We start from the raw sequence: 26,105 nt of genomic DNA, 5'->3' as shown, positions 1-26,105 counted from the left end.
GTGAATTTTTTAGGTTAAGAAACTGAGATTCAGAGAGAGATAAGAGATTCACTAAGTATTTCACGGGTATCAAGTAGAGCCAGGATTTGAATTTAGGTCCTGCCACTTCCCAGTCATGAAACCCTCCCTACAAGACAGGCCAAGTTAGGCAGTATGATAAATTGGAAAGAACATTGAAGCTGGAATTGGAGGACCTGACTTCCCACCCCTGATGCTTAGTATCAAATGGGCAAAGCATTGGACTTCCCTGAGCCTCAGTTTCCTCATTGTAAAGGGTTTTGGATTAGCTAGCCTCAGAGGCCCCTTCTGGCTCCACAAGATCTGTGGACCCTGAAGGTAGAAAAGTTTCAATGACTTTCCTAAGGTCACATGGTTGATAATTAGCTACTTCTAGGCTCAGTTCTCTAGGTTCTCAACCATGAACTTTCCTGGGCTGGATGCTATGATGTGGAGTTGGGGTTCCTTGACTTTTGTCCTTTTCCCCATCACTTGATCCAAATTATGTTCCCAATTTGTGGGTGATAGATGTTCAATACTTTTTTCCATCTGAGAAGGGATTTCTGACCATAATGCATTTAAGGAAAGCTAAAGAGAGATAGACAGACACACACACATACAAAGAGAGAGAAAGAGAAAGAGGAGAGAGAGAAAAAAGGAGAGGAGAGAGACAGAGACAGAGAGACAGACAGAGAGACAGACAGAAAGAGAGAGAGACAGAGAGAGAGATACTGTGTATGTATGTGTGTGTGTGTGTGCTTGCTTTCGTGTGTGCATATGTTTTTCCTTTTATTGTCCCAGAGGACACAATTCCCAAGACGGACTATTACAGAACTGTAGAGAGAGAGAAAGACAAAGACAGAGACAGAGACACAGTGAGAGACAGGGACAGAGACAGTGAGACAGAGACACACAGAGACACAGAGAGAACAATGAAAGAGACAGAGAATAAAATCTAGAATGATATTCAAAAGAAAAGACAAAGAATGAGGGAAAGAGAATGAGAGAGAGACAGAAAATGAGTCAAGGAGACAGACAGACTGAGAGACAATAAAAGCTAGAACGAGAGATGGAGAGGAAAGACAATGAATAAGGGAGAGGCAGAGGGAATGAAAGACCGACCGACACAGATAGATTATTGACACACACAGACATTGGAGAGAGCGCTCGTTAGGCCGACAGCTGTCTCTGCCCGTTCTTCCCCGCTGCTGCTGCCCTGGTAGGGCTAGGCACGGCGAGGCTGCCCCTCGGGGGGAGTCCTGGTCGCAGTCCGTTCCCGGAGCTCACAGTGAAAAGCTCACAGCTATTCGAGCTCGTTGGTCTGCCCGCTTTTCTCTCGGTGGTGGTATGGTGTGATGTGTGTGTGTGTGTGTGTGTGTGTGTGCAAACAGCTAGAGATCGCAGTGTGTGTGAGTGTGTGTGTGTGTGTGTGTGTGTGTGTGTGTGTGTGTCTGCGCCTATGTGTGCTTGTGTGCGCGCGTGTGTGCCTGGGAGGGTTGCCCGAACCCTGGCCCCTCCCTCCCCCCCCACCCCCGGCACATTCCCCGCCCCTTCCCCAAAGAAGAGGCCGAGCTGGTATTTTTCCACCCAGCAGGATGGGTGATGCTAAATGCTCCCTCATTAGACAACAGACACGAGAGGTCAGGAAGAAACCGCTTATAAATTACCGTTTCCTCCCTCGCAGCCCGGCTAGTTGGACTGCGACGCGGAGCAGGACGCACGCTCCAGGCTCCCAGCGCTCGCAGACGCCGGTTCCTTGACAAAAGCAGCGGCGGCAGCAGCAGCGGCAGCGGCGGCACCAGTCACGGCAGCGGCGGCGGCAGGTAGCATTGTCGCGGCTGCTGGAACCGGGGCGCGGGGAGGACGAGCCGAGAGAAGGTAGGCAGGGAGCGCTGCGGGCGGAGAGAGGGGCCGTGGGGAGCTAGCGTGTGAGCAGGGCGACCCCGGGAGCTAGCCCAGGACGGACGGCTCTTATTCCCCGGGTGGCTCGGACAGAAAATCAGCCGAACCAGACAATAGCTGTATGCGCCCCGGCGTGCGCGGAAGCGTGCTTTGTGACCCTGGTCGAGGTGCAGAGCTGCCGGCCCGGCTCGGCCCCGCATCTCTCCCTGGCCACGGACAGGCCACGCTGCGGTCCGACCCGGCTCCTTCCTCCCGCTCCGCTCCGCTCGTTCTCCCGTTAGGTACGGCGGCTGGTCGGGCTAGCCTTGCGCCTTGGCCGTGGTATTCGTCTCCGTTGCCCCCCGCCCCCTCCAGCCCACCTTCCCTCCTCCCTCCAGTCCGCCGCAGCCCCTTTTCATCGCCCCCTCTCCCAGCTTCACATTACCTTTGATTGAGAATCACCCTCTTCCCCCGGTACCCGGTGGGTAGATGGGTCCTGATTTGCCTCCCCCTGCCCAGGCTCGGCGGCATTTAGATTTGGGGGTGGAAGCGGTGGCGAGAGGAGGGGGAGGGAGGGGAGCTGGGAGTGGTGTGTTTTTGTTTCCCTGGTAAATTGCAGTTTTTAAAAATGCCTTTTGATGCTGGGGATGGGGGGAACGGTGTGGAGAAGGCGGGGATGTATATGTGGGTTGAGTGGGAAGGCAGACCTTTAGGTCTGGTACAGAAGGACCCCCACCTCGCTCTCCAATACAGCTCTTCGGTTCGCTCCCCTTTGGCGAGGAAGCCCGCAGTGTTCTCGGGGGGGGGGGGGTTCCTGCCCTCCTGCTTCTCTGCTGGCGGGGAGGGGGCTGGAGGGAGGCAGCTCCGAGCATCGAGCCCAGAATCTCGGAAGCACTGGCTGCTTTTACAGGCGAACCTCGCTTAGTGCCCGTACCTCCCTCCTCCCACCCCCTCACCCCGACACATGGGTGCATGCATACATGCTGCAGATGGAGACCAGAATCCAGGTCTGTGACCCCGGGGGTAGGACGGAGCGGTGCTCCCAGTGCCAGGAGGGGTTGGGAAGTGTCTTTCTGCGTATGACAAATGAATTTCCCACATCAGAACTCGCTCTCTTGCTCTCTCTGCCTCTGTTCGCTCACCTATAATCGTTTCCCCTTTTGGGGAAGGTAAAAAGAGGCTGTCGCTCCTTGGAGACGACACCCCTTTCCTCTTTCTTCCCTCCTTTCTCCTCCCTCCTCCCCCACTTCTGTTTTTCAAGGTGAAATGGTAGTCCGTGTTTAAGCCTGAATGGCTCCTTTTCCAAATAACAGCCTGGGTGCTGGGCTACCGAATTAAGGAGGTCACACTTCAGAACTTACGAGTAGAAACAGGGCTTGGATAAACCCGTCCAGACACTGGAGAGATTTCAATGGTTTTGGCCACTTTTGTCAGAAAAGGAGGAAGGAGGGCCTCGATGGACTTTTATCTCAGCTGCCCCAGAGAAGGCATTAATGAAGTGGGCAGAGGAAGAGGAGGAGGAGGAGGGAGGAGGCACCCGGGTGTAAGCGCTATTTTGGTAGTACCAGTAGTCCCTTTGGCAAGGTGGACATCTCCAAACGCTTCACAAGCATCATGGGAAAAGAATCAGGGGGAAAAAAAAGCCTCAACGATGCCAGCCTGCAGGCCCTGTGCCCATCTGTCCACTCTAGTTGAGATATCTGCTAGTTTAGGGTTTGTGTGAGTGTGTGTGTCCATGCCCATCAGCTTATTAAACCTCCCAAGACACCGGGGATATCAGGCTTGCCAGGCATTGTGATCCGCTGTCGGGATTTGTATTTCTCGATTTGGAATTGATTAAGCTGGACAACTTTTGGCAATGTGTGTGCAAATTAAACTCTGGGAGAAGGATTCTCCCAAAGGATGGCTATCTTTTAGAGAAACTCAGGGGAGGAGGAGTTTATTTTTGTGAGAGGAACATGGCTAGCTCCTAGCAACCAGTGCCTTCCTTTGGCATTAGGAGAAGAGAGGGAGGAGGTTGGTGGGTGATGGTGGGAATAAAGGAATTTTATTGAAGTCTGTTGAGCCAGGAGAGTGAATTAGACAGATCTGGGAAGAAAGGCAGCCTACTGGAGGGACTGGGAATGGGTGCTTTCTCTGGTTATAGATGCAGACTGGAAATTGAGCCTTACCATAGACAGCCAATAGCTATAAAAGCAGACTTTGGAAAGGTTGGCCATTGTCACTCTTTCATGCTCCCAGAAGTTTACCCACAAAAGCAAAAATCTCTAGTTTTAAGTCGACCAACTGGGAAGAAGAGGAATTATAGAAAGGAAAGTGCTATTAACATTTTGAAAAAAACAGCAAGGATTTTTTTGGATGCTTTTGCTGCTCTGAAATATGATTTTATTAAATATTAGAATCCTTTGCTTTTGAAAGGTGGAAGGAAACTTTGAGGTCCAATAATCCAACCCCCTCAGTTTTACAGATGAGGAAACAGGAACAGAAAGGTCTTGGAGGCAGAGTGTGAAAGAACCTAATGAAATCCAGAAGATCAAAGATTGGAGCTAGAAGAGACAAGGAGAGCCATTAAGTACAACCCCCTCATATTTATATGAGGAAACAGACCCAGAAAGTTTAAGTTGCCTAAACCACTGGGATTCAAATTCATGACCTCTGGCTTCAAATGCATTTAAGAGGCTTTAATAGGATAGAACCTAAAGATCTGGGGTGGGAGAGCATGGTGGTGCTGTTTTATTTTATGGAAGGTTGGAATAGAAGAAGTCATCTGATTCAGTGCTTTTAATTTATAGATGGAGAAATTGAGGTCTGGAAGGAGAAAATTCCTCCCCCCCAAAAAAAAAATCACATAATTTATTAGTAGCAGTCAGATTTCCTTGAAGATCTGGAAAAAAAATCAGTGCTTTCTAGTATCACTTCATATGGTTACATTGATCTGTATTTGGGATACAGTTATTGATCAGTCATATCCGATTCTTGGTAACCCTTTGGGTATTTTGTGTTTTTTTGACAAAGCCATTGCTGTTTCCTTCTCCACATTATTTTACTGATGATGAAACTGAGGCAGAGTTAAGTGACTTGCCCAGTCTGAAAAAATGTCTGAGGTCAGATTTGAACTCAGGAAGATGAATTTTCCTGATTCAGGTATGGTACTCTCACTACTTCCCCATCTGGTTATGGTACTAATTAGTTTCATTTTTATTTATAAGTTCAGAGAACTGAAATGATTTGTCCTCATATGATCATACAATCAAGAATGGAAGAGCCCAAACTCAAATCTGGAGCTCTGGTCTCTATTTCCAGTACTCTTTTAGTAGTACTGTGCTACCTGTCTCCGGCAGTCAAGACATAATAGTGGAATTGAAGTTGCCTTTTAGGAATTAAAAAAAAAAATCACATAAAATGCAAAATAGATGATACTTGAGAATCTCAGAGAACATCTAGTCTTAGAATCTTAGAACTAGAATCAAAGGGGGTTTCAAAGTCTATTCCAACCCCCTCATTTTCTTTTTTTCTTTTTTATATATTTTTAAAATCTCTCTCCCCCCCCCCCCCAATTTAAAGATAAAGGGAGATAGATAAGTGAATGACTTGCCTAAAGTCACACAGGTAATTAAGGTCAAGAAATAGGATTCGAGCCAAATCTTCCAACTTGAGAACAACAATCTTTCAGTGGTACCATGTTGTCTACTCCTGTTCTCCCCTTTTTTCCCCCCACCTTTTTTTTTTTTTTAACAGCTTAGAAAACTAAGCCTCTTACAGGTACTGGGGAAGTAGGGAAGGACTTATTTGGCCAAGGTGAGACAGGTAGTTAGTGGCAAAACCATGACTTAAGAGACCAGTTTTATACCGAGTTCCTCTCTGAATTTTCCTCATTCCCAGATAGCATTCTTGATTGGCAGTCCTAGACTGGTACGTTTAGCCTCTTTTTTTTTTTTTTTTTTTTTTTGGTGCTCCAGGTGATCTGGCAATTTCAATTGGCCCAAACCTTACTTAAAAGGAGGGGTCAAAGGTTAAGAAGCCTCTGGAAGACCTGTTGCTTCTTCCCCAAATTGTACTGCTTTTTATTTGCCACTTAAAAACTAATGCTATTGTTGTCCTCGGTGGTGATGGGAGGGAAGGGGTTCCTCAGGTGAGCCCATTTCCAGAGGAGAAACAAAGTCGTTGAACAAGCATAAAGTGTCCCTTGGCTGAGTCAGTGGAGGCTTTGGGGGGCGGGAGGGGCTTCTGCTGCCCTCTGAAATTGTCAACACTGGGAAAGCTCAAGTTTCTGTCACTTCCCTCCGAAGACCGGCAACAGTGAAAACAGCTCTTTCCGGCAACAGCTGACTCAGCGATGTTTGTCAACTTGACTTTGCGAAAGCATTCGTTTGCGTCTATTCTGTGGCAGACTCGGGGAGGCTTCCAGGTGTGGATTTCCAGATTAATGAGAAAATGGCCAGCCTGGCACATGCCCTTAGTGGGAGCAGGCGCTGCCATCTCTTTGTCCTTAGTAGCGGGCACTCAATATGATAATGAGCTGCTACTAGACCTCCCCACGGGCAGGCTCCAAACATGCATTTTAAGAGTTTTCGAGTTAATTAACCTCCCTTGTTCCCTTTGATTTTAGCCAGGAGTTACAAAGGCTAAAAGTACCTAAAGTGAATTATGGCCACCCGAAAGCAGGACCTTTTTTTCCCCTCAGTCTATCTGTTGCTGTGGCTGCTCCTTGGGAAATTGATTGCTGCTCCGTGCCAGGCTGGGATGTGTTTGTACCTTGATTGGGGAAGAGCCTCTAGCCTCACTGTATTGCTGAATTGAAGCAAGTCACTTCCCCTTCTCTTAAGTCTCATTTCCTCCCAATGAGGGAGGCTAGATTAGAAAAGTCCCCAAAGTCTCTTCTGGCTCTAGCACTCTATGCTTCTGTTTCCACTTAGTGCTACTGTTTAACTTGAGAAAACTCGTGATGACTTTTAGGCTTGGGAAGAAACTCTTTCAATTCACTGGTATGCTGGGAGAAAAGGGCGTTTTTGGCTCCTGCAACATTCTGGTTAATAGTGGCCCTATAGCTCCATGTGCCTTCAATAATCATTAATTAAATCCCTCTCTTGTTAGAGGCACTGGGGGGTCCAATGATGACAACCTTATAAAGGTCTTTGCCCTCTGAGTGTATGCTGAAGTGACACGGTAGCTGTATAAAGAATAAGAGAAATACAAGGAAATTAGGAAGAAGGAAAGGTTTCCACAGGTAAAGCTCGAAGGAAGCTAGGGATTCTCAGTGGTAATACATTTCAGGATTACAAGATGGTTTGGTCTATATATACAAAGTCCTGGGAGCAGGAAATGCAATGTCAAGTGCTGATTTGGCTGAAATGGACAGTACATGAAAAGGGAGTAAGGTGCGTGATGAAAGGCTTTAAATGCCAGGCTGAGCAGCATGTATTCTATCCTAGAAGCAATAGAGAGCCTTCCAACATCCATTATATTTATTAGGCTTTTCTCCAGTATGAATTTTCTGATGGTAAGAAATGCATTTCAGCCTAAAGACTTCCTGCATCAATTATGTAGCTTCCAAGTTTCCAAAGAGTTAGAATAAATAACACTCTGCTGGATTAAATTCAATTTATCTCCCATTGACAATTTAGGAGGCCTTGAATTTTTGAGGTCATCATTTTTTTTTTTTCTACCAGTGATGCAATATTGGATTGATTACTGTAAGACCTCTACTGAGGACTTCCCCCAATGGCTCTTTACTGGATAGAAGTGACCTTGAGCTGTCAGAACTCAAGCTCTGGCAGGATTTAGCAAACTGGAAAGGCTGGGATTATAGGCTTGGTAATATATGTGGTAGTTTAGATCAAACCAGGCTCAAAGGAGTTACATTTTATACCTTCTTCTCTCTCTCTTCCCTCCCCTTTCTCAGTAAAACAAGACCTGTAAAGTACAGCTACACCCTCATTTGAACAAATAATGAATCTGGTGCTGGGTTCATGTTTTTGAATCTTCACTAAGTGAAGTGAGGAGTATGTCTTTCTAGCCCAGTAGATATATGCGATGTGAATCTGATTAATGCAACCACTTCACAAAATTCATTATTTTTGCACTAAATCAGAACTAGATACGTTGAAATAAGGTCTTCTCACTGCAGTTCTATGAACAAGATCACAGATTTGAAGTTGGAAGGATTCTTAGAGGCCATTCTCATTTTATAGATGAGGAAACTGGAATCAAAGAAATAAACTACCATAACTTGGCACAGTAGATAGAGCACTGGGCTTGGAATCAGGAAGACTGATCTTTTAGAAGTTCAAATCCAGCCTCATATATGTACTGTGTGACCCTAGACAAGTCACTTTATCCTGATTGCCTCTGTTTCCCATCGTAAAATGAGTTGGAGAAGGAAATGGCAAACCACTCCAGTATCTCTGTCAAGATTACCACAAATGGGGTCAACAGTCAGACATGACATAAATGACTCAACAAATTACTCCAGATCATAAAAGTAGTAAGTAAATTCAAGAAATGTTTATTAAATGCCTACTATGTGCAAGGTATTATGCTTGGCACCAGGGAAAAATACAAAGATAAAAGAGGAACTTTGGCTTGCCCTCAGTGAATTTACATTTATTTGCCTGTGGGAAGATAAAATGATGAAGGCACCAACTTTGACTTCATTTTGTATATAAGAAGAAATGGTAGATATAGTCTGATTCTTTCAGTCAATGAGGATTTATGGAATCTCCACCACAAAGCAATGTACAGTGGGGCAGATCGCTGTATTTGAGGGCAGATGAGCTGGGTTTTGTGTTGTACTTGATACTGGTCCTGCCACTTCTTAATTGTCACCCTGTACACATCACTTATCTTAGTTTCTATATAAGGGGACTGGCTTCAACGACCTCCAAGATCCCTGTGAGCTACTCTGATCAGAAGCAAAGGTCTCAAACTCTTAGCTAGAAGGTGAACAAGATTAAAATGTCATTGGGACAGATAAAAAAATGCAGTATAACATAGATAATGTTAATTAATGGTTTTCTAAATCTCTAAGTGAGCTGATGGGATTCTCTTTATGTTTGATTCCACCGAGAGAGGCACTGTGCTGCTAACAGCTGTCCTCCTCACTCGGGCTCCTTCCAACTTCTCTCTAACAGGTTCAAGGATTTGCTGGTGTGCAACATGGACAAGCTTAGGAGGCCCTAGGCCATCTGAATGACTAAAATAACCCGGCTGAAATGACCAAATCGGATTGGCCTCTCAGTAATCCGATTACTGATCAGGGTTGACCTGTAAATGTTCGATTGTTCAAACCACTGCAATCACCTCAAGGTTACGGTTGAGCAGGATCCAGACTAGAACCCAGGAGGACGGACCCTTGAGAGCAGAGCTATGGGGTCACCCATGAGGAGTAGTTTGACTCTGGATCTGGTATCTCTTTGACTCAGCCCATCATGGTGGGTATAGACTATTTTAAATGGCTAGTGTGCATATCCATTTTTATTTAAAATATAACAGGCACTGTGGCCTAGTGGGTAAAAGTTAGCTTTGAAGACAGAAAGACTGGGGTAAAATTCTGCTTCTGCTACCTATTGGCTTGTATGATCTTGGGCATAGTGTCCTGGGAGGATCTCTAAGACTACTAAGTGGGAACAGCTGATGCCAGAGGACTGGCCCTGAAGTCAGGCGGCCCTGGGTTCAAAATAGCCTCAGATATTTAATACTTCTTAGCAGTCACTTAACCCTAGTTGCCTCAGGAATTGCCTCAGTAAGACTACTATGTGATCTACAAGTTGCTGACCTGCATTAGTATAAGGATTTGGTAGCACCCCTACAGAGGGACAGCTGGATGCCTCAATGGACATAGAATGATGTATTGGAGTCAAGACTTGTATTCAAATCCAGTTTCAAAATCCAGCTAACTGTGTGATCTTCAGCAAGTCACTTAGCCTGTTTGTCTTAAGCAATGGAGAAGGAAATGGCAAACTACTCCAGTATCTTTTCCAAGAATGAGTAAGCTGTTGTCCATCGGGTCCCTCTTCCCAACCAGTATCACTGACAATACTGTATCTGAACCATTTTGTAAATAAAAATGAATGGGAGACTACTTTGCATTAACAATCCCATAGACCTGAATTCTAATCCCTGTTTCATCAGTAAGTGGGTGACTGGGCAAATCTGTACCCCTCTCTTTATCTGGGAAAAAAGTAAGGGATCTGCTAGCTGAACTCTGAGGGACTTTTGCAGCTTAGAAAAATATCCATGATTTATTGACCCTATTAGATTTGACAATGACTACTTTAGGGAACTAACTAGGCAGATTTATGTGTGAGCTATTATTAAAAAAATAAACAGCAGGTTCTTTTCTCACTTCCCCAAATCCAGGACACATTTAACCTGGCATCTGGTCTCACCTTTAAAAAAATTGGGAAGTTTAAAAATGAATGCAAGCTCTTAAGATGTTTGCCTGTTGAACCCTGGTCAATGGCTGAAAGGAAAAATGAGGCCTCTCCTGGGGACTGTGTAGAAGTCCAAGGTTCAATGCCACTTAGAGGAGGGAAAAACTATATAAAAATGCCAGAGCTAATGCTAAATAACCTGCTTTTCATATCTTGTAATGGGGATCCACCTGACTGCTCCAGGTCTGGACTTCAATCGGAGTGACCCTGCTTTGGTAAGAATAGATCCGAATCATGACAGATATCTTATAGGTTTCTTACAGGGCTCTTTGTAAATCTTTCATAACTGTGGCCCCAATTTGAGTCAAGTTCTAAGAAAAAATAAATCCATAGACAATAGAATTTTCTAAGGGGAATCTGATATGGGACAAGTCTTCATTTTTAAATCCCCCTCCTAATAACTTCAATAATTCTCTTCCCATTCTACCAATTCTCCCCACCCCACCCCCCACAGACAATTGGGGTTAAGTGACTTGTCCAGGGTCACACAGCTAGGAAGTGTTAAGTGTCTGAGATCAGATTTGAACTCAGGTCCTCTTGACTTCAGGGCTGGTGCTCTATTCTAGCTGCTACCTAGCTGCCCCTTATTCTGCCAGTTCTTGAAATGAGGCATCTCTTATTCCAAACCTCCTTCTATCCCAGATCAGATCTAAGGCAATTAGATCAGGTGATATTTCAGAATTTCATGAAAGTGACTAATGGAGGATACTTTTGACCAGTGACATTTCAGCATTCTATGAAAATAACCAATGGAGGCTAGAGCATGACTAACCTGAGAGCCTGTACCACCTGCAGAATGACTTGGAGCATCTTGTGGTCAAAGTACTTGCTTCCAGGAAGGATTAGGTATAAAAGGAGTTTTTGTAGCCCAGCCCTGTGTAAATGCCATTTGAATATAGACTGAGTTGATTAAAGGCATTGTGGTACAAGGATAAGGGGATTGTCTTTGGAATCCAAAGACCTGGATTTGAATCCTAATTTTGCCACCCACTTTCAGTTTGATTTTAAGCATGAGAATCTACACAAGTAAAATACAATATATCTATTCTTGGACCTCAATTCCCCCAAATGTAACTAATTGCCAAGGTTCCTTATTGCTAAATCTAATAAGACTACTTTTACTTTAAACCTTTATTTAAAGGGAAAATAATAAATTATATGTGACATTAAGGTCTGGCACAAGCCATTTTGACAAGAGAAGGCAGTCAACCCAGTATCCTGTCTCCTAAAAACAACAACAAAACTTCATTCAATGATTTTTTTTTAAAAAGCACTAATTATGTATGAGATGCTGTTGAGTTCAGATACAATGCACTCTGCATTCAAGGTTTTTTTTTTTAAATGTAAATATAGGAGAAGAAATAAGATTTTTATAAGTTGAAGATTACAGAAGAGAGTATGGAATTTTCATAGAATTAATAGTGATCATTTCATAGATAAACCTAGATTACTTCATTTTACAAATGGGGAAACTGAGGACCTAGGGAGGTTTACATACCATGTATTCAAGGTTGAGCAAATACTTGAACTTTTTTCTCTTTTTTTCTCAATAGTCTTTCCAATATACTATTGTTTCCTTAGTCCTGACAAGGTGTTATAAGAGGTTATAAGGAGAAAATTTGGTATTGGGATAGGGAACGGGATAGCATGAAGATTGGGGGGAGTTCAGAGAAGTCTTCCTCAAGCAAAATGTTTTTTTTTTTTATATAGAAGATCAAATGATATGATAAATTCATAAACCTACAATTTATTCCTTAAAAAACCCTCAGATTTCAATCTGGCTAAGATCATAGGTATAGACCACAATTTAAGATCAAAGATTGCAGTAGTGATTTGTTTTTAGCACTGACCTACAGGTATTTTAGGGAGTGCACATCAAGGCTAGACTCCACAAAAGCCAATCCATGGCTTGGGAAATGTTTTAAACACATCAGATCTAAGAAAAACCATTCTGTATGCACAGCTAGCTTCTCTGAAAATATAGCAGCTAGCTTAGGGTATAAGTATTAGAAAGTTGGTAGCCTTTGAAGCTGTACCAGGCCACTCCCACTTGTACTTTGAAGTTCAGAACCCTGGAACTTGAGGACCAGGTTGATTGTTCTACACAGAAAGTAATTTGTTTCTTTGAACTTAGAAAATATATGACTAAAATTGTGGCATTAGTGTGTAATTGAACCAAATGCCTGAATATGAAATAAGTGCCAGAGATTAAAGTGGGTGCCCTTTAAAATTGGAAATTGGCACAAAATTAAAAATATGAGTTTTCTGTTATTGTTGTTTTAAATGTGATCTCTTGCGAGAAGCATTGTGGGAGAGGGAGCGTGGTAGAGTAGTATAAAGAGGACTGGATTTGGAGTCGAGACCTAGGTTCAAAATTGGCTCTAGTGTTTACTACCTCTGATTTTGGATGAGTCATCCATTGATCTTTTCGGGGGCCTTAGTTTTCCTCATCTAAAAAATGGAAAGATAGTGGGGATTAATTATATCCATGATCTCCAGATTCTCTGTTAGCTCTAAATCTTGTGGCCTAATGTGGACCTGGTGACCTCTTTGAGCCTAAGTTTTCTCCTCATCTGCCCTGCTTCCTTCAACTTTTTTCCTAAAGTGCAAATGTGTGGAGGAGGAAAGAAGCATAACATATATACATGCATGTATGCTTGACTTACAATGGTGGGCACCGAGACTTCAGAGTCAAGGATTGGGCTTAAATTTCCCTTCTAATATTTAGTATGTGTGTGATTTTAGCCATTTGATCTTTGTGGGTCTGAGTTTCCTTATCTGTAGAATGAGGGGGATGACTACATAAGACCCCCTACAGCTTCCCAGTGATGGTCCTGCGTCCAATTATAACACTATCAATTTAACTGAAGGGCTTCATTCTTTATCATCAGAATTAGAACCCCGCTCTGCAGCAGTATTGCTGGCTAATAGTATTTCATTATTTTTTTTTATTACTATTTCTTAAATCTACAAGGTTTTAGTTTTGAATGGAAGGCCAAACATAACCTTTTTGGGGGTAGGGAAGCCGTTCATTCCACTCCCCCCACCACACTCCCACTCCCACCGAATGACAGCAGCAACAGACAGAATTTCATTACATTTATGACCTGTAACTCTCTGCTCCTGCCCTGCTCTCTTTGTCTTGGCTGTCTACACATTGTGCTGGAGAGAGAATAGGGAGTTGGAAAGCATCTTCCCATTGAGAAATTTACATAGTACAGCTGGAAGTCTTAAAAAGACTTTTGAAGGAGGCCAAGGAGATATAAATCAAAGGCAGGGAGATGTTGGAGTTGACCTCTGGCTGGCCACAAGCATAGGGTTATTCTGGGTTTGAGGTCTGGGGTGTGTGGGGATGGTGTTTGTCCTTTTGGGGGGAGCTTCTGTCTACAAGGTGCCAACTTCCAATTCATTTCAGTTCAGTTGAATCATCAAACATGTATTAAATACTTCCTGTATGGATGGCTCTATGGGTAGAAAGACAAAAACTCTCTGATTTACATGAGCTTATTTCTATTGGGGATACAGCATACATGCAAATAATAATAAGTTGATGTTTATATAATGTTTAAAATCCTTTAAAATATTATATCATTTGATCTGTACGTCAACGCTGGGAGATAGGTAATTATTATCCTCATTTTACAGATGAGGAAATTGAGGCAAATGGAAATTAGGTGACTTGCTTAGGATCACACAGCTAATATCTAAGATGGAATTTGAACTTGAGACTTCCTGATTCCAGTTGGGGTGGGATGGGAAAAATATGAACGATTTAAAGGATTAGGAAAGTCCTTTTGAAGAAAACATCTCCTGAGCTGAGCCTTGAAGGGAGCTAGGAATTCCAAGAGATCAGAAACAGAATTTAGGAAGATGAGTGAGCCTGAGGGAAAGCTTCATGAATTTAATTTAATTTTGGCCATATTGAGTTGGAGATGCTCATATGGGGTGGCCAGCAAGCACTTGGGGTGTTGGGAAGAGAATTCAAGAAAGAAACATCTGCATTGAGAAAAGTCTTAATCCATGGGAGCCGATGAGATCAATGAAAGTAATTTGATGCAGAAGAGAAGGGGGTCCAGGACAGTTCATGTGTGATCAGAGAATCAGTTATGAGTTATGAGGGAGAAAGGAACAGAGAATCTATCTAATTCCCTTCTATTTACCACTTTGGGGATTTCTCCTCATCATCTGGTAATTACATTGGAGTTGTTTGCACTGGATATTGCCTTGTTATCTTAAAAGGCCTGTATTCTTCCCAACTGTAATCCTGATGGCTTTTCTGTTGGTTGATGACACCAGAGTCCTGAATTTCTAAAGTCTCTCTGGGTGTAACCTCAGCTGCTATCATGCCCCACCTGTCCTTTGATTGATACTTTGGAGCTGGGCCCTGCCTCTCATTTCTCTGTGTTAGAGCCAGCCCCCTGCATAATTTAGATCAACTACAGAAGTGTGGCAAAAAATCACAGTGATGTTCCTGACCCAATTTGAGAGTCATTTGGAGAAAAAAAATGCCCTTGAAGTCCCATGATAGTGTTCCCATATCCAGGACCTAGGGCAAAACAGCTGTAGTTACCTCTAGTGACCTGCCTTTCAACACACGTCAATCTTTTAGAAACAGAAGGAAGGGCCAGATGTTTGGACCCACTGGAAGTATAATAGAGATGTGTGTTGGGGGTGGGGGAAGAATTTCTGAATGATTTCATTATGTAATATGCCTGAAGTCAGGGACCTCTGAGGCAGAGGGGAGCTCTCACTGTCATCCAGGTTAACCCCTTCATTTTGCACCAGGCAAAGGAAGACAGAAGTCAGATTAGAGGGGCCATTTTAACTAGAACATCATTTCTTGACTCCTAATCCAAATACAAATTGACAGACATTTATCAAGTGCCTTCTGTATACAGAATACTGTGTTGAACTATTTGTAAATAGATTTTGTAGATTTTTGTATTTTTGGTAAATTTGTAAATACTCTTTGTAAATAGATACAAAGCTTAGCAAACAAGAATGTTCCTGCTCTCAGGGACTTAATAATCTAGACATATTTTTGATCGCATTTGATCCTCACAATAATTCATACATATATAGCTCTCCAGGTCTTAGAAAACACTTTTCTCACAACTGCCCCTAGGTAAGCAATATCAACATTAATATTTATCCCATTTTACAAGAGGAAACTGAGTCTCCCAGAGGCTTTCACTTACCTAGTAAGGACTGAGGCTGGGATACAGACCCAGAAAAACCCAGAGCAATCATACTCCCATTTCACTGCCTATGAAAATAGACATAGGCTAAGTTGCTTGTGGGGTGAGAGCAGATTCAGAGCCACTTTCAGCCTCTGGGCATGTTGAACCAACTGCATACCTTGACTGGGCTATTGACTTGTGTCCATGGCTTCTAGGGATGTGACTGAGAATGGTGCTTGGACATGGGAGGATGATTTTTGTCAGTTTTGGTTGGTTCCCTGAAAGACAGGGCCCAATTAGCAATGTACTGTTGTTGGTTGTTTAAAGTGCCTGAAGAAACTCTCTTTTGGGGAAGTGCATGACTCTTGGGCTCAAAGGACTCATGTTTTGGTCTTTGTGGCTTAGAGAGGAGGAAGCAGACAGATGTCAATAAGACCGGAAGCTAAGTTAGGGAAGTTGGTGAGGTTCGTTCCTAATTCTCTTCCCCCACCCTGCCTCTCACTCCTTTTTATTCTTGACCCTTTCCTTCTCCCGCTCTCTCTGTGCTCCATTCCTTTTCTGCTTCTCTCGGGTGGCAGTTGATAAAGACTTGTCGGTATGATTTCTTCAAAGGGGATGCGATATACCAGGAAGACTCTTGGTCTGAGAGTCAGGAGACTTGGCTTGTAGCCCTGACTGTGCTGCTCACTAGCTGTGTGAGTCTGGTCAGGCTTCTTTTTGGTCTGAACCTAAGTTCTTTAATGTCTGAAATAGCCATGGTGGTGGGGGGAGGCAAGAGAGGGATTAGAGATTGGATTATTACATCTGAAAGGCTCTTTTCAACCCTAATTATTCCAATAATAATTTACTTTACTTAAACTACATTTTTCTCTGGGGACAATATGGCATAATGGATAGAAAATTAGCTTTTGAGTTAGGAAAAACTGAGTTCAAATCCTATCTCTGAGCCTTAATTGGCTGTGAGACTTCTGGGTAAGACTCGATGCCCTTAGCTACACTGAAAATTGCAACAAAGATGCTGCTCATCTGCTTTAGAAGTTTACTGATGAATTCATAATTCTAACCAAAATATTTTCCTAGGAGAATTTAAATACTGAGAAAGTTTTTAAGATGCACTGAAATGGGTGGGTGGGTAACGATACTCGTAGATGTTGCTACCAAGAGAGGTTGAAACTGGGAGATCATTTAGTTTTGAGCTTCTTTCTATAGGGCTAGAGTCCATTTGGTGGCTGTACTATGTCTGGTCCCAATGTTGGAGATAGATGGGTGGGTTAGGACCAGACTGCCCAGAGGAAGTACTTATAGGTCCAGATCAGAAACAACAGGTGAAAACTTTGGAATTTGTCATCAGTGGGCCATGTCTGAAATGGCTGTAGCGCTTACTTGGCCAACACAGAGAAACCAAGACTTGAACAATAACAAAATACCTCCCTGCCACCAGAAAGGCGTCATGTATGAAAGAATAGGCTATAGCAGGGGTCCTCAAACTAAGGCCCATGGGCCAGACTGGGCAGCTGAGGATGATTATCTCCCTCACCCAGGGCTGTGAAGTTTTTTATGTAAAGGCCCACAAAACAAAGTTTTTGTTTTTACTATAGTCCGGCCCTCCAACAGTCTGAGGGACAGTGAACTGGCCCCTAGTTAAAAAGTTTGAGGACCCCTGGGCTATAGGATAGATTTTTAAGAAAGGTGATTGAGTGAAAACCTACTCAGATCAGGAATGGGTTAAATAAGCAACACTACATGGTATAGCACCCTCCAAAATCTATAAAGAAATAAGGGGGAAAGGATGGGTGAATGGGGAAGCAAAGGGTGGGGGAAGAAGACAAGGGAGGAGGGATCCTTGGGGGGAGGGGGGGAGGTTAAGTAATCACAAGGCCAGTAAAGGAGCAGAGTTAAAGCAAAGTCAGCAGGGATAAAGATAAGTATGTGTATGTTTTGGGAGTATGAGCCTTCTATCCTTTCTTAATGTAGCCTGATTAGGGTGATGGGGTGGATGAAAGGGAGAAAAAAACCAATAAAGTAAGAAAAGTGATTGAGGATTTTGTGAAATTGTGAATCCTAGCATTCTCCTTCGTTCTTTGACTATAAGTTCCTCAAGGGCAGGAACTGCCTTTTGCTTTTCTTAGTATCTTGAGCACTTAGCATAGTGCCTAGTATTAAGTGGATTAAATGCTAGTTGATTTAGAAATGAATTTTTGGGTGCTCCGGGCTGGATACAAGTCCCCGGGGCATCTCTCAGTGAGACAGAATCCAAAAGTTTCGAGTTCACAAATTTGAAAGCAATTAAAGACTCCTGTTCCTGTCTAATTGCAAGGAAGGCTGCCTTAGTATTTCATTTTGGTCCCAGCAAGAACATATTTTTGCTGTAATTAGCCTGCTTTCCAAATCTTGGCACAACTTCTGGGACAGTCTGCAGCCCATAAGACAGAAGGATGACTGATGTACATTGCCCAGTTTCTGTGGGGCACTAATTCCCAGGGTGCTGGTAAGTTTCTTAGTGTGAACACACTGTTCAGAAAAAAGGGATGGGTCACATGGCTGGTGATTACACATATCACATGTGTAGAATTATCCTGACGGCATCTTTTTTTTCTCTCCTATTTCTTCTTTTTGTTTCCTCTCTTGCAATAGGAAGAAAAAGAAAATATTCATTCTGAAGAGACTTCTAAATGTAAGTACCATTTTTTTCTTTGGCTTTTGTATGACTTTTTGGAAGTTTATTATAGGGTATTTCTTTGTTCAAAAGCAAACCAAGTATTTCTTACATCTTCTCAGACAATGAAAAATATGCTGGGCAATGAGACAGCCATTTGCTTGAACCTTTGTCTACACAATGCAGAGTTGTGGGTTCTATAGGAAATCTGGATTGTGTAGACAATTGAAGGTAACCAATACCATCTGAGCCTGGTTTTCTTTCAACTCACTGAGTAACTGTAACTATAAAGAATGATAAGTTTTAATTATCTTACCACACATTTGTCAAGTAACAGTCAATTTACTCCAATGTGTTCCTCAATGATAATACCTTCCCCCTGAGAATTAGCTTCAATCTTTCCCCGGTATGGTTTGTTTTTATAGAGTTGGTACATGTTGAGTAGGTCCAGAACCAGAAGTGTATGTGGCCTTTCTTTTGTATTCTTAGCACTTGGCTCTGTGTTAGGGAGCGCAGTAGGTACTTAATAAAAGGTTGGGGCATCTGGATGAAGCAGATCTTTCTCCAGACCTGGAGTCTGGAGGAACGCAGTTCAAATTTAGCCTCAGACACTTACTAGCTGCGCAACCCTGCACAAGTCACCTAAATTGATTTGCCTGAGTTTCCTCTTGTGTTAAAAGGAGCTGGAGAAGAAAACGGTAAGACAATCTTTGCCAAGAAATGGGGTCACTGAGAGTGGAATGGAACTGAAATGATCTACAACAATGATAAATAATAATTGATTTGACTTGACAGTGACATTCTGTGCTATAAGATCTCTTTGAGTTCAGGAATTCTTTGAGAGTTATGAAATCTATGGTAGATGTTCCTTGAATTGGGAGAGTAAGTCCACCCAGCAATATGTATTTTCAGGTTTCAGTGAGAAGAGAATTATCCTTCAAACCCATGATGCAGTTTCACTTTTTCTTTAAATAGCTGACCTCCAGTTTAATCTTAATTTGAACAGTTAGCTTCTACTTTGATTTCTCCACAGAGAACAAACACTTAGCAGATCCAGTCCAGTGGAAATGTACTTTTCTGGGCATTAGGGGAGGAAATATCTGTGTTGTTTGTGGCCCTGGCCCTGCTGGCACAGCATCTAAGTCTGAATTATTTTGTGGGCTTGGAAAAGGCTACTGGTGCTCCGGATGGTCTAGACCCCTCCCGAATCCATGCATTTCTTTGTGGGACTTCTCCCTCCCTCCTGTTCCCCAAAGAATTTATATCCTTGGATGACAGTTATAATATTGGAATAGCAACTCCACTGGTTAATATGTAGCAAGAAGAAAATAGTTTGGTGGTTACAAGCGCGTTTAATATTGTGGAACTGGAATGTCGCTCCTTTCTGGTTTTAGATAAAAGATGGTTATGTTAATAGACCCCCTTGGCCCTTACTTCTTCAGCTGGCCGTTTTGTGGAAAACAAACTAAGCTGTTGTTCTTTTGAGGGAATTTCTTTTCTTTCCTAAATCTGAAGGGAGCCCTGGACTAGGCAAGGATTTTAAAGCATAAACATGAGAAATATTTGGGAACGTTACAGATCACCTTGCCAGAAGATGGGCCCCAGACTGGGGCCTAAAAGGACATCCCCCTATCCTGGGAAATAATGTCCAGAGTGGTTGTGACTTGCCTGAAGGTACACAGGTGTTAAATGGCAAAAGCATCATTTGACACCCATGTCTGATCTCAGCCACGTCTTAGCTGGGTGACCCTGGGCAAGTCACTTTACCCTGTTTGCCTCAGTTTTCTCATCTGTAAAATGAGTTGGAGAAGGAAATGAGAAAAAACTCTATTGTCTTTGCCCAAGAAACTCCCCAAAGGGGTCACCAGGAGTCAAAGAGACTGAAAGAACTATAACTACACCAACTACGACACCATCTCTAGGGAGAGATTTGGAGGGATCACAATGTCTCTGGAGTGGAAGTGACCAGAGGAACCCATTTAGTTCAGTATGTACCCTTAAAAAGTTTCCTATCTGTGATACACCCACACTTGTTACCACAGATTCTAGGCATTGTTTCCAAGAAAGGGAATGTTATACATGCTTACGGTAAATCCCAGAAGAAAGTAGATTCCTTTAAGGAAGGTGGGATGGGGAAAAGAGAAAGGAGGTGCCATTAATGTGGCTCTGTTGTTAAGATCTAGGGCATTGTTGTTTTTAATAGTCATATGACTTTCTAGTTCTATTTCCTACCCAGAAAACTTAAATACCTGGTGGCTGGGATTGTTAAGGTGAGTATCAACTTCAGACACAACCAGTTCAAGGAGGTGAGGTATTGAAATGTGAACCTCTTGGGAGGGGGAGGTAAATTCATCCTAGTCTAATCCAATTCAATGAGTATTTATTTATATTTCTTCTCTTTAAATTTGTTTTATATATACTTATCCCACCTGTTTCAAAAGTCAAAGTGAAGTTTTAATGTGCTTGACACAAAAGTGTTTGGCTGTGGCAAATGAAAGCACAAGGTGATGAGAGGTTGCCCTTGGGGAGGGAAGTTATGCTTCTTCCCCCTTCTGTGAAATCCCAGATTTTTAAAAGTAATACATAGGAGTGAAAACAAAAAACAAGTTCTGAGTTTGCTTTGATTTTCTTGTCTCTGGAAAGAAGGAACAGGGTCAGAGTGTATCTATAGGGTAGCCAGGTATTCCCAGCATGTAGGTAGTTAGGAGAAGGAGGGAAAAAGAGAAGAGGGAGAGAGGGAGGGAGGGAGAGGGGGGGAGGAATAAAAGGAGAAGAGAGAAGGGAAAGAGGGGAGAGAGGGGGAAGGGGAAAAGAGAGAAAGAAGAGAGGGAGGGAGATAGGGCAAAAGAGAGAAGAGAAGAAGAGGGAGTGCGAGAAGGGGAGAGAGAGGTGGGGAGAGGGGGAAGTTAAACTGAAGGATATAAGGCTTTCAGAAATTCTCAAGTTTCAGGGGTGTAAATTTTCAGAAGAGAGAAGCTGCTTAGCTCTGAACTCCCAGAAAGGTGTGAGTTCATTCTGCTGACTGTCAGAATGAGACTTCACAAAGATGTGAGCTCTCAAACCCAGGAGCTCCTATTCTCCAAGAATATGCTGTAGATTTCATAGCACCCTTCCCTGAGGTAGCAGGAAAGATGTGCAGAATTTGGGGAGCTATGTCACATCCTATAATTATCACTTTCTTCCTTCCTATCTGACACCCTTTTGTCTTTTTAAGAGTCCACAGCATCAGAGGAGAGAAGAGGGGAGGGGAAAGAGACAGAAACTAGGAAGAACCCCAAAGTATATTTAGTCCAATCCCTTCATTTTAACAGTGAGGGACCAGAAGCCAAGCAACTAGTAAGGGGCAGAGTCAGAATTCAAACCCATGTCCTAGTGTACTTCTCATTCTACATCTAGTGTTCTTGATACCATATCATAAAACCTTCTCTAGTAATACCTACTGAAAGAGTATTCTTTGGGTTAATAATACAAGGTAGAACCACTTATGGGGGTCCATCTTAGAAGTTCAATTTAAGGAACATTTATTAAGCACCCATTGTATACTAGACCCATCCAGGGCAATACAAAGAAAAAAAAACAACCTAATCCCTACCCTCAAGAAGTTTATAGTCTACTGGGAAGGTATATAAGATGAACACGTGTGTGTATGTGTGTGACACCCACACCCACACCCACATATATTTATATATGTAATGAAAAGTAGAATATGACAAGGCAAAAAGAAAATAAAAATCCAGATAAGTTGTGAGAAGAAATATAAAGCAGAGATTGCTTTTAGTTGACAGAATCAGGGAAAGTCTCATAGAAGAAATGGTTCTTAAGGTAGGCCTTGAAGGAAGAAGATTTTAACAGGAGAAAAATAATATCATTTTAAGATAAATGTTACTTCTACAGTGAATTATTTTCCATTTGTGTCAAACCCTCTCATGAAGAAACAATCTCTTTCTTCCCATCCTTAATGAAATGGGACCATAATTTGTAATTGGCTAGTGGATTTATCATTGGTTCTTGGAAGAATTGGTTCACATATACTTGTGAGTGTATATACCCATTTTTCATGGAGTAAAATAGAGTTCATTAGCTTCTGGCTGCTTCTGACCAATTTAGTTCATTCCTTCCCTTGGGTGAACGACATTGTAGATTATTAAGTGGTGTCACAGAAAAAGCACCAGATTTGGAATAAAAGGCTCTTATCTTGACTTTGCTATTTATTAGCTATATGATGCTGAGTAAATCACTTCTCTTTGGATGTCTATTTCCTCCCATAAAATGAAGGAGCAGAGCTGAATGATTTTGAAGGACTTTTTGAGTTTTAAATGCTATAATTTATAGTCTCTCATTAGTTGTATTATCTTGAGTGAATTTCTTATCTTTTAGGAGCCTCATGTTATTTAGTTCAAGACTTATAGGATCAGATTAGATAATCTCTTAATATTTCATGGAGTTTTAAGGTTTTATGGCTGTAGTCACCTTCAGGAATTTTTCCTACCCCAGTCACCATAAGCTGGAATAAGGAGTGGAGCAAAGGCAGAAAGTCATTCCTTAGAAGAGGTGCTTTTTCTTGAGTTAAGGTGTATGTAAGGTATATCTCTGTAAACCAAGTCATTCAGATCCTATAGTGATCACCTGAAGTCTAGATATTAAAATCTGAACCAGAGACATCTGAGCACTTTCTACCTGTCAAGCAACTCTCCTGAATGCTGGAGATTCAAAGATTGGGACAAACAGAATCCTTACTCCCAGGAGGCATACATTCAGTTCTAGATAGCTCTTTCAGCAGTAAAAGCCTGTCTTCCATCTTGCTTGTGAGTCCCAAAGATGCCTATGTTCCAAGACATGCTAGAACTTCTCTCGAGTTTTGGATAAGTAGTGTCAGATCATTTCTGTGAATTCTTTTATTATCCTCTTATAGTGCCCACAGTCAGAGCTCCTTAACTGATTTTCAGTCAGTGTCTGAACTCTGAACAACTTTCCTACTGTGCCCTCTCCCCTCTCCCCTTTTCCTTCTTTCTCTTCTCTCTACCTCTCTTCTTTTCCTTCCCTCTCCCTCTTTTTCTCCATTCCTGTCTCCTTCCTTTCTTCCCTTCTTCCTTTTTCCTTTATGCCTTCTGTTTCTGTGTCTCTGTCTTTTGTCTTTGTTCTCTTTCTGTCTCTCTGTCTCTGTCTCTGTCTGTCTCTGTGTCTGTGTTTCTGTGTCTCTGTTTCTCTGTCTCTCTCTCCTGCTGCTCCTTTTCTTATCTTCTACTTCTCTATAATTCTCTTTCTCTTTTTGTTTCCCTTCCTCTTTGTCTCTCTGTCTTTGCCTCCCTTCCTGTCTCCCTCTCTCTAGTTTTCAAACACTACTTTTTGTCCTCCTGTCTTTTGATCACTTCCTGCCCCCTCCTCTTCACCTAGATGAATACCTTGACTGTAATTCTGTTCCTTTTGACTCTTTCCTGTACTCATTAATTCACCTCCCTTGGTCTCTCCTCCACCTTCTGCCCTCTTGGCTTTGAATTGCCTTCCTTATCTTTGCCACTTTCCTCCTTCCTGTTCCTGCCCCCTCTTGCTTCCCTGAGAGAAACAGGTTCTGAAGGCTGGGCTGATCAGAATCTCTCCTCTCCTGATTTCTCTCTGGAATTCCTAGAAGAAGGAAGGCCGGTCCATGATTCTTCAGGGGCATGTGAGACTGTGAGCTTCTGTTGCATTGGCTGCTTCCTGGGTTTTCCTTGAGTCCCCAGGGTACCAACTTGAGACTTGTCTGTAATTTGCTTGCTAGCTGTATTATTTATTTGTATCTGATCTTCTCATTGCCTACGATCCATATTTTGTGCTACAGCAAAAGGTAGCACATTGGTGGTCTTTTCAAAATATGGTTGTATTCTTCCCTATTGTCTGTTATGTTTAATGTGTCACTTTCCTCAGTAATTGTTGTCTCTTATCCAAGTTTAAATCTTGGTTCTGTCAAAAGCTCTTGACTTAAGTGAAACTTCCCTAAAACTGAAGCTTATTAAGCCTTCAAAGACCTAGTCTTGAATTCTGGGTTTGTCACTTATTAGTTGTGTGTCCTTAGGGCAAATGAACAATTTTTCTGACCCTGTGGGTTTCCAGTGTGAAATGGGCATAGTAATACCCACATACTCTGGTTATTGAAATGGGCATAGTAATACCCACATAAGTCTGGTTATTGCCTTTTAACTCTAGAGTGACACATGGACCCATGAGGGCAGACCTGGTAGGAAATGGGATCTGGAATGGTTCCCTGATGGAACTTCTTGGATTGAAGTCAAATCTGATGTATTTAGCCTTTTATTTTTCTTGGTTCTTCATTCTTTCCTTCCCATCCCTGCTCGATTTGACTTGTCCCTCATGACTTATCTTTAGGGTTGCTATGATGACTAAAAAAGATGGGCTCCTGATCTCTTTCTGGGACATGGAGGGTGGGGACTCTCTCCCAAGAAAAAGTTCTTCCTAACTTCTCACTCAGTGCTTTCCTGTCCTCCATCTCTTTTTGTCCATCTGCCAAAAAAAACCTTAAAGTCTGTGGATAAAAAGCATCCTGTATGTAATGTGTTTTTTACTCTATTTTAAAAGAATGCTCATTTAAAATTCCTCTGGCAGATGCCAAACGGTTAGTAATAACCAAATAGTTTTCATCTATCTGACTGAACTGCCGCTTATAAAAGTGAAAATCTCCTTGTTTTATAGCTGAAGAGAGAAATTACTTACCTAAGATTATACCATGATGGGGTCAGATAGAGCAGAAAGACTGCCTGGAAGTCAAGACCACCTAGATTTGAATCTTGTTTTAGATATTAATGACCCTAGCAAAGTCAGTTAAACATACTGGGCCTCAGTGTCCCCTGATGTAAAACAGGAGAAATGGATTAGATAAAGGATTTTTAAATTTGCAATTCTTGAATTCTCTATCTCTGTCTCTGTCTCTCTGCTGTCTCTGTCTCTGTGTCCTTCTGTATCTCTGTGTCTCTGTCTCTCTATTGGTGTTCTCTTCCTCCTCTTCCTCCTTCTGCTTTTCTTCCTCTCCTTTTCTCCTCCATACCAAAGACTCCTTTCATGCTTTTGGTAGTCAAGGATCTTCTGTTTTCTTCATGAAATCAAGAGTTGTCTTGAAGTGGGGTGGAAGCATTTGTATATTACATGCCAATAGCCACTATGCTAAGTGCTTTACAGACATAATACAACAATAACATTTGCTTTATATCCTGCAAAACACTTTACACATTTTATCTCATTTGATTCTCACAACAACCCTGGGAAGTGAGTGGTATTATTGTCCCTATTTTACAAAGAAATTGAAGCAAACAGGTGAAATGCCATGCCCAGGATCATGCAGCTTTAAGCTCCAGAGGCTGTATTTGAACTGAATCCTTGCTGACTTTAGGCTTAGAGCTCTATATATTATACTGTTTAGGTGTCAGATATCACTTGTGTTTTTTTACATATATACATTTCTAAATGTATTTTTGGGAAAAATCTTTAAAAAGTCTATGCTGAAAAACAATATATTCTGTTTCTTGAACTCTATAATTGTGTTACCTCTCCTGATGATTTCTAAAGCTCTGAATATTATTAACGGTAGAGGGATTCTGATTTTTGGGATGAGGGCACATTGTGATAAAATGGAGAGAGTGCCCACAGGTTCAGGGAGAGAGGCCTCAGATCTTAGTTCTGTCATGAAAAACTTAGTGAATGCTTTTAGATTTATCACAACTATTTTTGAGTCCTGAGTTTTCTCCTTTGGAAAATAAGGGAGTAGACTAAACCAAGGACTCTTAATGTGAGAGATTTGTGATTTTTAAAATTATTTTGATAACTGTATTTGAATTTAACTGCTTTTGTAACTGAATCTAGTTTATGCATATAAAATATTCTTCTGAGGAGGGTTCATGAAGCTTAGCCTGCTGAGTCCAAGCCACAACAAAATTTAAGAGCTCCAGAAAGAGCCCTTCCAGCTCTATC

General features: G+C 42.3%; 1 protein-coding gene across 1 annotated transcript in view; it reads left to right on the top strand.

Annotated features, from left to right (window-relative positions):
* The first annotated feature begins 1,576 nt into the window (after positions 1-1,576).
* SLC6A6 (solute carrier family 6 member 6) overlaps positions 1,577-26,105 on the top strand; it is a 135,608-nt gene continuing 111,079 nt past the window's right edge. Inside the window, exons 1-2 of the mRNA XM_051982932.1 lie at positions 1,577-1,875; positions 18,125-18,164. The gene's annotated coding sequence lies outside the window, so the exon portion shown is untranslated. The remainder of the gene's footprint in view (positions 1,876-18,124; positions 18,165-26,105) is intronic.

Source organism: Antechinus flavipes, chromosome 1 (genome assembly GCF_016432865.1).
Source record: "Antechinus flavipes isolate AdamAnt ecotype Samford, QLD, Australia chromosome 1, AdamAnt_v2, whole genome shotgun sequence".
Lineage (NCBI taxonomy): Eukaryota > Metazoa > Chordata > Mammalia > Dasyuromorphia > Dasyuridae > Antechinus > Antechinus flavipes.
This window is presented reverse-complemented; position numbering and strand designations above follow the sequence as displayed.